Below are 11,397 nucleotides of genomic sequence, written 5' to 3'. Positions count from 1 at the left end.
CCGGGTGCTGACAGGCTCCCTAAAGGGGTGTCTGCTTTTACTACTTGCACGAATGAAGGCAAAAAAAAGCCAATCGATGTAAACGAACGGCGCTTTACAGAGGTGTACTGCCTGACTGGATCATTGATGAACGACAGAGGCCACTCCGACCTCTTCTCGGTTTTCTTCAATGACTTACTAAGGATCTTCTTCACATTCGCCCATGCAGGGGAAGCCAGTTACACCAAAGCAAACGCATGAAAATGCATTTCAAGCAGAGACCAGGAGGGACTTGTTTACACCGAGAGTGGTCGGAGAATGGAACAATGCGCCCAGCCCTGTTGCTGGAGCCGATTCTTGATGAGATCTTGGGCTCACTAAGAGGCCCCCGCTGGATGCTAATCTTTCTGTTGTTCTTGCAGGTCCTGCGCTGCTTTTGAGCCAACAGAGCTCGTCCTGGTCTGTCGGCACAGTGCAATTGCAAATGATCGGCTCCGCGTACAGAAGGAACGTGCGTTTGGTACAAGAGTGCATGAAGGCACCGGAAATACATTGGCAACAAATGATCGGTCGCTCAAGACCTCTGTGAAGTACAGGAGCGTGCAAAACGAGGCTGTTTCCGCCCAGGCTCGAACCGGGGACTTTTCAGGTGTTAAGCTGACGTGACAGCCGCTACACTACGGAAACCTGCAGGTACTGCTGCTTGTGTCTCGCTTGCGTTTCAGGCTGAGAAAGGGAAGCGTCACTTTAGGAAGGGGGCGCTGCAGAGAGGAACAGAGGGCTCAATGAAACAAAACGCTGAAACCCGGGATCAAACCAGGGACCTTTAGATCTTCAGTCTAACGCACTCCCAGCTGAGCTATTTCAGCAGTGCGGAAAGCACACACCTACCTGCTCCAGCCTTCCTGTGTTGCGGCATGAGCGCACCAAGAGGAGCGGGAGAGTGTTGCAGGAACGTCACTCAGAAGGAAAGCCACCCAGCTGTGCCCTCTGAGCTCTGTCCAGCGCATCTTCCTCGCATGGACTCCTGCCTGCGACGGGCAGGAAACAATTAGCAAGAACAGAACGACACCCCATGGTTGTCTCATGACCACACCTTAGGTTGTGACACGTGCAGGTGTGAGGGGTTGCCGGGCTACTTTGGAGCAGAGCTTGGGCGGAGGGGGGGCGGGAAAGCAGACAAAGAGGTGACACCTCAAGGTCTGCACGATCACAGCTCTCCACCGCCCCAGGCTTCCGCTCGATAAGCTACTGGACACACCCGCCCCTCCTCACACAGACCGTGGAAAAGCCCCCGAGTGGGAGGGCTCTCTCTTCCTCCCAGGAGCTCTTGGACACGACGCACAGACAGGGCGCGGGGAGCCGCCGCCTGCAAACACGGCTCCAGGCAGGACTCCACTCCGCAGGAGCCGCAGAGCAGAGCAGAGGAGATGAGGGCAGCTTAGCTCCTGTGCAGAGACCTGAGCTGTTGTTGCTGCGGACGCTGTCTTTTCTGCACTCGGGGTAGGAGTGAATGTTGAGTTGCCCTTAGAAATGAAGCAGAGCACTTCAACGGCACGGGTGTGTGTGTGTGCGTGCGCCCTGGTGATTCTGGGAGACAGATCGAACCTGGGCTAAAAGAGAGGGGGCTTAGCCCTCTTCCATTTGCTAGTTCAAAGTTGTACAACCCATTTGTATCTGCTAGGCGGCGCAGTCGTCGTGCACAAAGAACGCTTTGACAAGCTTCAAAAGCAAGTCATTCCGAGTTGGTCGTTTGTGTTTTCGAAATGCTGAATTGCTGCGAAATGCTGAAATGATCTCACGGCTCCTCGGATGTCACTTCTGCTCCGTAAAGGAATCACAGCAAGCGTCGCCTTCCAGCACGGTGGGTCGGGACACGATGCTGGGGGTCGGAGAGTGCGATGTCTTCCTCATTAGTATAGTGGTGTTGTAACAGAAAGAATAAGGTTCTTGATCCCGAGATGAAGTAAAACAGATAACTTTATTGCATGCAAGGAACAATAAAGCCGAAGTCTTGTTTCCCGCAAGAAACAACAAAACCGAAGTATTGTTCCCCGTACCGGTACAAACTTTTGGGTTATATAGTATCTTCTTCTCCGTTTCTGACGTCACTCGGTCTGATGGTAAAGAGGGGGGTTCATGGTATTTGGCCAGTTTACGAGGTCCTGGCCAAATGGTCAGTTTAAGATGTAGCGGCGAGGCTTATTAATAAGGCAGAATTAAGTGTTTCTGAGCTTTCCCAAATTAGGCCTCATTTCTCTGTTCATCTCTGTGGTGCAGCCACAGAGAAACCATGCAGGCTGATTTAGGGTTCCTTTGATAAAAGACAGCTCCCAAAGGGGGATGCACTTAGCTAAGCCTGGCTATCATGATCAATGGTCATCCATTGGCGCCTATCTGTCTAGGGAGTGCCAGTTGAACATCTTGACTGCATTACTAAGTGTCAGGTGTAAGTGACTCATATCTCACCTTGATCAACCAATCAGGGACTGGTAGGGCCGAGTAACCCACGTGGGACTCTGATGCCCATGGAACTTTCAGCCAATCAATGAGCTGAAGTTCCTCCAGGTAAGAACAGGCAACACAGAGAGCCTGTGAGATTCAGATTCAGTAAGATTCTGAGGAGAATTCTAAAGGGAATTCAAAGGAGAATTCCAGGGCAGGACGGCCCAGGAGCAGAAGGCTCCCAAGGGCAGTACATTCTCGCAGCGCACCTCCTGACCATCCTGAGACTCAGCCCGGACAACCACGGAATGGCCAGTGTGTCCGAGTACCAGAATTTTCCTTTGTTCTAAGAGTCTGGAGTGGAGGTTGCCAGAGAGTAACCAGCAGCAGGCCTCGTGAACAGGTCAGAACTGTGGACAGCTGAATCACTATTCAGAACTAGCTCTTCATCAGGAACGAACCGGTCCTCTTCCGGACTTGCTGGGACCCACAGTCATCTTTTCTCCTGTGCACAAACTGTGCTAGTTAAAGCCAACACTAACTAGCCGGTCAGTGAGCAACAGCAGCGCACCGTCGCAAGCTGCACAGCACAGCCTGGCACCGAGCCAGAGAGCGCAGATTGGACAGCAACAGCCTGCAACTGTTTCTTTGTGCCGCAGGAGATCTGAATCCCCAGAAATTGGATGAGTATTCAACTTCACTGCATTACAGCTCGAGAATTCAATTGTTATCCCAACCAGTTGATATCAATTTAATTCCTAAGAGTTATGTACTTGTTTTGAGTATCTAATGTAGAAGTTGTAACCAAGTTCACTTTACGAAACGGTCTTAATGAATGATATACTGAACGTATGTCCTCTTGATATGTGTAACTCTTTGTAACTGACCGAACATACCTTTTGTATTCTGATAACCCTCTCGATAAGATCTGTTAGTTTTACATGCATATTCTATGTATTAATAAATGTATCCTCGTGTATTAGTACCTGTGTGTGTGCGTTGGTTGAGTTATGTCGCATGGTTGGACTCTAAAGCCATCAAAAGAATCAACTTTGTGATTTACTGCTACAATTAATAATTGTCTCAGTAAATGCCCAAACCCTACAGAACTGGTGCCTTCAGAGAGCCACTACATTACATTTTGGCTATGGCAACATTACATATTTGGCGTCCCTGTGCCGGTTTTCTTACAATAGTATAATAAAATCTGTGCATGCATTACCTGTTATTCAGCTACTAATACAGATAACATTAAACTTCAGTATTAAGATATTACACTTTTATTAATAAAATATGTATTGATAAAATTCCTTGTGAATAATTGTAGTGTCTGGAAAGCAATTGTTACTTAATGACGATATTATTTCCACTACATTCAGGACAGTTCCAATGTAATCTATTGTTCTGCTTAGTCTGCTTAGTCTCCTACTTTAGTAATGTCTAATGGGCAGCAGCTGTTATTTTAGGTTTGTTGCAATTGAGAACAGGTTTGCTACAGAGCTGCTGACAAATTTCAGCAGCCAGTTTGTTGCAACTGACCCGTTGTAGCTACCAATCAGCAGCAAGGAGAAACAAACATTAGTTTTGCCTTTTTTTAAAAAAAAAAAGGAAAACAGAGTAGTAGTTTATGTGGTAATTTCAGGTACAATGTATGAACTAAAGTTAACTAGTCCCACAGTAATGCGTGGGATCCTATCAACAGAAAAAAAAATAGTTGTAACCCGAAAAAACAACAAACACAAAACGAGAAGTCTCCCGGGAACCTAGGTAAATCCCTGTAGTAATCTAGCAACTATAAAAAAACAACCAAACGCAACAACTTTAAAAGAAAAAGAACATTAAAAACAAATCTGGGGAACAACAAAAACACAGAGTCTAATGCGAGAGCTTTATCAAGTCTTCAGTGCTCCTCTCGTCTCAGTAGACCTCTCTCATATATTTGTGTACAGGTCAGCTGGAGGTACACAGCTGATGGTAATTTAAGTAGGGAGTTGGGTCAGCATGCATGGGCTTCAAAGGAAAAATTCAAGGTTTATTCCATGCTGAAAAGAGAAGGAAACACAATGTTTCAGCTGTGGAGCCTTATTTGATTGTGACTCGAAGTAAACCTTGACTTCTTCATTTGATGTTAATTTATCTCCATCAGATACCTGATAGTATCTAAACTTGACAGTTGCTTTCAGTAGCTAAAGACACTGCTCCAGGTGAAGCACAAACTCACGGCCTCGGTATAACTCCGCTGTGCACTGTTGTATAAGTACCGCGTGCTGACCAATTGCACCACTGGAGCTGTGCAAGGTGTGCAGAAACATAGGGTGAAAACGGTTTCGGTTGTGGATCCATCTATACATGGGGAACACTAAAATAGCAAGGAAAATACAAGAAAAGAAACTGAAAGAATTGTGCTAACAGCAAAGGGGGACGGAGGGAGGTGGTCGGATAAGTAAATCAGCCTCGCAGATTATTTGTATCGACATTTTTTGAGTCAATCAGCAAACAGATTTCTCTTCATGTGCCTTAAACTGTGCAGTTTGTATCTTCGTTGTAGATAGGTTTCTTCAGAAGTCCAGTAAACTGACAATAATGGAAAACTAGCTGACGCACCCCGTCGTGAAGACCCTCTGTAAGGTGATTACACGTTTCATTTTCAAGTCGTCTCCTTTACACGCAATTGCAGCCCGGACACTGAGAGAAAGCATGAGAAATGGCTTCAATTTCAATGTGAAAGCGCAGTACAGGCTCGATGGCTTCAGATCTCCCATCAATCAAATAAAATTGCAGTAAAGCGATCTATATATGACTCTGAAGTACTGGGAAAGATGATTATTTTGAGCATGCCTCCCAGGGTCTGCTACGAGGCTGAAGTTACAGTAGCTTCTTATTCGCCAGCTTCTTATGCGTGTTTTTCGTTCCACCTTAAATGCTGCTGCTGTGATGTTATGTCGCTTTTCGCCTGTAGATGGCTCTCTTCGATCAGTACTAATCCGGCTGGAATACTGTAGACATCTTCACTGAAAGGGAATATCCAAATAGCGACTGTCCAAATTATATTTTTGTATGGAATATATTTCAGAAAATCGCAAACCAATTTTAAAAACTCACCACAACACGGACTTACACTGGGAAAAGGTGATTGCACTTTCTGCTTATTGCTACAGCCTTCCCCCCGATTATGAAAATGTCTCACAGTTCTGACACCAACGTTTGAAAGACAATGTAACAGACTATCAAAATCCTGAAGTACAAGAAATTTTAATGCACCAGTTTTTTAAATATGACCCTCTGATCCTGGCATGTCAGAATACATTTCGAAAAAGTGTGGCACGAATTGCACGAATTGCAATGGCACAAATTGTTGAGAATATCACTGACCTTGCCGATATTTGCAGGGGATACGAATGTTTTGCACATGTTGAACTACAACAAGTAAAAATTGAGCTCCTTAGACAATATCACCGGGAATGTCCAATAATGACGAACATCAGTAGCTTCAAGGAAACTTAGACTCGCACATGGAGTTTTACCTTCGAATGGAGGGTGGGAGAATTCATTTATACTCTCGTTGCTCATTAGCTAAAATATTTTAAAAATATGACACAGATTTGTTTGAGAAACTTGTAATCGCCTTAAAGAGAGTCTTCTTGGAGATGTGCACCAGCTAGCTCTCCACTGTCAATTGACAGGACTTTAGAAGAACATGTTCTCATACAACCAACATACAAATTACACATCTTAAGGAACATGAAGAGAAATCCGTGTACTAAATAAAATAAAACTGTCACTGCAACTTATCACCAAGCTATTTTATGTGTCTGACCACCTCTTTGCTACTTTGCAGCGAGCACAAATCTTTCTGTTTCTTCATCGCTATTTTACTGTCTCCTTCCCCTATGTGGAGATGGATCCACAGCCGAAACTTTAGGTCAGTTCCTGTTACTCTGTCCGATTGAAAGAGCTGTATTAAAGGCACTCCCATCTCTGCAGGAAAGTTATTGCTGCTCTCAACACAATATACTGCAGCCAAATATAGCGATACTGTCACTGCCTGTGGGCCACGTGTTCCTGCTGTCAGTCTATTATGTCATGTTCATCCACACCCAGAAACATTACTGCTGTAGCACAAGAGTTATATAGGTGCAGTCCATAAAGCAAAAATCTCTTAATCTCAGAACTGTGGGTTCAGTCCCCCACATTGATTAAAGCTTAAAACTACAGCAGCAGGAGTAACAATAATGGCAACAACATGTTTGGAGTTCGGCATTTCATTTATTCTGCGGAAACATCTTATCGGAATGAATGAATTGCCCGAGATAAAAGAGTAATTGCGGCTTCAGATCGTTTTTACAGAGCATTGCGTTGTTCTGTTCATGCTGACTACACGCTTTAAATTTGTCGTTTACTGCAAGCGTTGCTTTTCCAGGTTTTTCTGAAATTCCTCGCATTTGAGCCAGCACTAAAGTATTTCATTCCCGTCGCTGAATACATCGTGGAAACGGTATTTGCAACGGAATGCTGTCACACATGAAACCTTTTTGTTATTCGGTTCTGAAGTTTGAAAATGAAAATAAAACGGGGGTCACTTCATAGGCTTGAAAGAAGTCCAAGCAGCATAAAAACCCGCGAATTCTCACAAAGGCTGCACCTTTCTTCTGCTGCTTTTATAAATCTGCCTTAAACATTTGAATGCATACCTTACTGCTGCTAATCACATTCACGTGTTTACGAAGCTTTTTTCTGTCCGTTATGTTTTTGCTAAGCAGTTTCTCCGTTTTCCTCGTACTGTGATTGTCAGCGAGCACAACAAGACTGAAACAGTGTAAAGGCAGGTAAAAAAGACAGGGTAAAACGCCTGATTGTCGGGAGTGGGATTTGAACCCGTGCCTCTATTTGGAGAGTGAAACACAAAGCTTAAAAGACACGAAGTTGTGAATTTGCTGTTTTAAACTGCTCGACTGTCCTGAAAAAAATGTGTGCTGATTGCTTCTTTCTTACCAAAAACCCAAACACACATTGAAAATCTACCTCTACCATACATGTCAAAAGCTCACTCCCCATCATTTCTATCCCTTTATTTCATTCTTTTGATGCATGTTTTTGCACATAACCTGTTACCTTTTTGTTGTTTTGCACACTGCCTGTTGTTGTTTTTTGCACATTGGCTGTTGTCTCTGTCTTTCTTTTGTTATACAATTGTATTGTTGTTGTGTTTTTTTTCTTTGTACTACTTATGTCCGAGAGCTAGCTAAATAGCATTTCGTTATACCTTATACCTGTGTATGAGTATAATGACAATAAACTTGAACTTGAACTTGACATAGTCTTGCAGGCAGTATATTATTTTATCGTTTACTCGTTTAAAAAAACACGGTCTTCTCGTTCCTAAGTCAGATTTTTAGTGCTTTCGAACGTTACTTCCAACCCGGACTGACAGCTCACCAGATCTGTTTGTGATCAGACCATGGAGTCAGGGGCTGTACCAAGCGCACGTTCCTTCCCAATGCTGAGGCGATCATTCAGAAGATGGGTGTGAAGAGAGACAAGCTTTGTTGACTAAAAAACAAGGCAGGATATGCACGGATACTAATCACTGGCGATAGTTATGTTCTCTTACTATTGAGACTCCTACATTGCAAGTTTTTTTGAAGACTTCGAAACAGGCACGGGTGGGGTTTGATAAAACGATCGTCGATTTACGAGACTGACGCCTTACCACTTGGCCACCGCACCTTCGAAAAAACGTGGGAATAATGTTGTTCAAATTATTTTTTTTCTGAATCTGGTTTACATCGCCTGGAGGTAGCAACAACAATAAAAGGGATACTTAACAAGGCGATACACTGTAGCAGTGTGACTCCAACAGATGCTCCTGAAGAGGCTGGAGGTTTAAGCCAGCTCCTTAGAGCGCTCGGCCGTGTTACTCTCAACAGCGGCTCTTCAGCTCTTGTTGTTTGACCTAGTGGTTTTATGAGGCGTGGAAATGACCGCAACTTCGTTTTCTGAGATGCTTTCTCTCACGTGGTGAAATCTCGACCTCTTTGGCATCTCTGGCTATAGTTCTTCTGTAGAGCACCTCTGCTTATAGTGCCCTTGAAGTCATTTTATTTTTACAGGAAGACGCATTCCCTAACAATCTCTCCTGTTTTAGAAATGCTTCATAAGGCGTGTTTGATTCAACGGACAAACAGTATACTAATTGTACAATGCAGATCTATGCAGCATTCGTACTGGATTTGACTGGGATTCTGAAATACTTCTTGAAAAGGTATTCAGATTTGAGAACCTATAATAAAAACACAGACCTGAAACTCCCTAGCTTCCAATCCTTTACTCTTCCTTTACTCTCGTAGTTTTCAAAACGACCTCCGTTGTCGGGCGCAGTTAAAGTGGAACTGGCCTGACTGCACAGGAAAGTACGGAATGCTAAAATGTTTCTACGGCTCAAAATGTCCCTTTAGACCCTCGTCATGTCTCTGTGAGGAACGGGTAGGTAGAGAGGTTTAATAGATGCTCATGATGTTTCACACGGGGTGTTACCTGTTGTAGTGTTTCAAAAGATGTGTTAGCGGACCACAGATTATCTTGAAAAGATTTGGGTTTGCACTGGCTGGGATTAAAAAACTGACTCAATTATTTGGAAGGCGCCTGTACCACCAACGCACTCCCGAGAAGCACCTGCAAATTATCACAATCCTCTCTCTCACCTACAAAGTTATGGAGACACAGACATCCAATGAAAGCTCAAGGCTCCACTCAAGGCTTTATTCACTCAAGGCTCCACTCTTTTGTTGTGATGTCATTTTAATAAATATTAGCTTTGGCAAGGTGTCATTTTTGCCTCTTAAAGTTAAAGTCTGCTCCTTTCTTCCTGGTATAGAAAGAACTAAAAGTAAATTATTCAGCTCTACCGCCTGTGTGCATTGACAAGACATCTCAAAAGGACATATTAAATAAGAACACGATCCTTCCTGTTACCATTCCTGTGGTTGGGGCGTTGTTTCACCCTTTTACGTTAAATCATCAGTACTGCTGTTTTTCTATGCATAGTTTAATCAAGAGCACTTAAAAGATGCAAATAGGTTTCAAATAAAATAGAATTGAAGGACAGTCGAGTAAGGAGGTAGAAAAAAAAGCACTCCCCCGTCTGGGAATCAACCACCGTCGCCCATGTAACTGGATGCAAAAATAACAGATTAATTTGTGCCCAGCCTCTTGAAGCTTCGATGCGATTATTTTTCCTTCCTTATTTTTTCATTCCTATGAATTTACTCTGTAGTAGAAGAAACGCGAAAGTGGGAAACTGCAGGCATTCTTCGTGAGTGGTGTGATCAGTGAGCATTTGCACATCTCTAAGTCTGTTCCATAAACTTTTCCATCGGGGATGTAGCTCAGTGGTAGAGCGCATGCTTCGCATGTATGAGGTCCCGGGTTCAATCCCTGGCATCTTCAGGTGCTTTATATTACAGTACTCACATCGCAATCTTCTGTTGAGTGAGAACTCTTTGCTCGTGTTCAGAGAGAGCCAGGTTTACACAATTAAATGCAGGCACACTCGACGTGCTGCAGAGTTGCGCTGCTGTTTTAAATGTACCTCATTTAGTTCTGTTAAATCCTAAATTATTTGAACTAATTTAGTTAAGGAAAATGCAAAAGAGCATGACAAGTATTGATCGTATAAAATATCCATGGCACAACTCGAGAAAGTACTGAAGGACTACACATCGACTTTTGATGATTACAAGAGATTCAAGAAACACAACCGTCCGCACCTGGGTTTGGATCCTGAACGCTAGAGTTAAAAGAACATAAGCGACGTTTATGACCTATAAACTCTCTAAATTGTCTTATAGTTTATGAAATAAAACAATTTCTTAATAATTACTTACTGATGATAGACGATTTATTAAATTTTAACAAAATCACAATTACAAACTTTTTCGGTTAAACTGTTATTCACATACTCTAACGTAAATAAACGTTAGTGTCTTCCGGTGTGTGAGCCAATTTCTCCCAAAAATATTTGTTAGTCTGTCGGGAGGCTGTGCAGGGTGTGAAGAAATAGAATTTCTAAAAGACAGGCTCCCTAAGCTTAACATCAAGGCAGAAAAAATGCTGTTTTCTCTACAGAAATGCTCTTTACATTTCAGCACTGTTGCAACTCCCTTTATAAAGGGTGTGCACACGTATACAACCAAGGCATTGAAAGATTTTTTTTTAATTATTGTTCCAAAAAATGTTCCATTTGTTTTCTTTTTAATGTTGTTGATTAAAAGATTTTATTAAATGAGAAAAAAATCTGAATGTGAAAAAAGGTCCAAATGCTATTGAAAAAAATCAGTAATGTGAGGAAAGATGGATTGTGGGAGCCCCTTAACTACCCATGTCATGCTGTATTTCTCACTCATTCTACTGGGAGTGATGCCGTCGCTTCATGATAAAGTCTGTCATTGGTCATTCCGGACGGGTCAGGTATGCCTGCGCTTCGGAACAAGAGACACGTGACTTGCGAGGATCCCGACAGTATCGATTTTCTTTCAGAGCCCGGATAGCTCAGTCGGTAGAGCATCAGACTTTTAATCTGAGGGCCCAGGGTTCAAGTCCCTGTTCGGGCGGATGTGCTGTTCTTAAATCTATTGTGAATGTCATTCTAAATAGTCTTTTATCTTTCACTGTTCTAGCTGTACTGTGGTTATTTTAAATGTCCATAACTTGTATTTACAGTAGTGTATTTAGTGTTTCATTTCACAAACCGAAAATGTTCAAGTAGATCTTGTCACTCTATTCCACGTAATCATCTAAATTAAATCACAGTAGAGTACAGAACACGCAGTGAGGAGCTCACACAGTGAGTACTCTTGAATACGACAAGAGGAAAGGCACACTGCACATCTGCAGAACATCACGTCCGAGTTTACAGTGACAGCAGAGGTTGGAAGCGACGTAGTTTTTTAATACTCGCTCGCTGAAGATCTCTCA

General features: G+C 43.1%; 2 non-coding genes across 2 annotated transcripts; both read left to right on the top strand.

Moving 5' to 3' along the window:
• Positions 1-9,798: 9,798 nt before the first annotated feature.
• On the top strand, positions 9,799-9,870 carry trnaa-cgc (transfer RNA alanine (anticodon CGC)). Its single transcript has one exon. It is a non-coding gene; the product is annotated as a tRNA-Ala (tRNA).
• A 1,090-nt stretch (positions 9,871-10,960) lies between these two features.
• On the top strand, positions 10,961-11,033 carry trnak-uuu (transfer RNA lysine (anticodon UUU)). The gene has a single exon. It is a non-coding gene; the product is annotated as a tRNA-Lys (tRNA).
• Positions 11,034-11,397: the final 364 nt, after the last annotated feature.

This window comes from Lepisosteus platostomus, chromosome 5, assembly GCF_059453375.1.
Source record: "Lepisosteus platostomus isolate fLepPlt1 chromosome 5, fLepPlt1.hap1, whole genome shotgun sequence".
In the NCBI taxonomy this organism is placed as follows: domain Eukaryota; kingdom Metazoa; phylum Chordata; class Actinopteri; order Semionotiformes; family Lepisosteidae; genus Lepisosteus; species Lepisosteus platostomus.
Note: the sequence above shows the minus strand (reverse complement) of the source record. Positions and strands in the feature narration are given on the sequence as shown.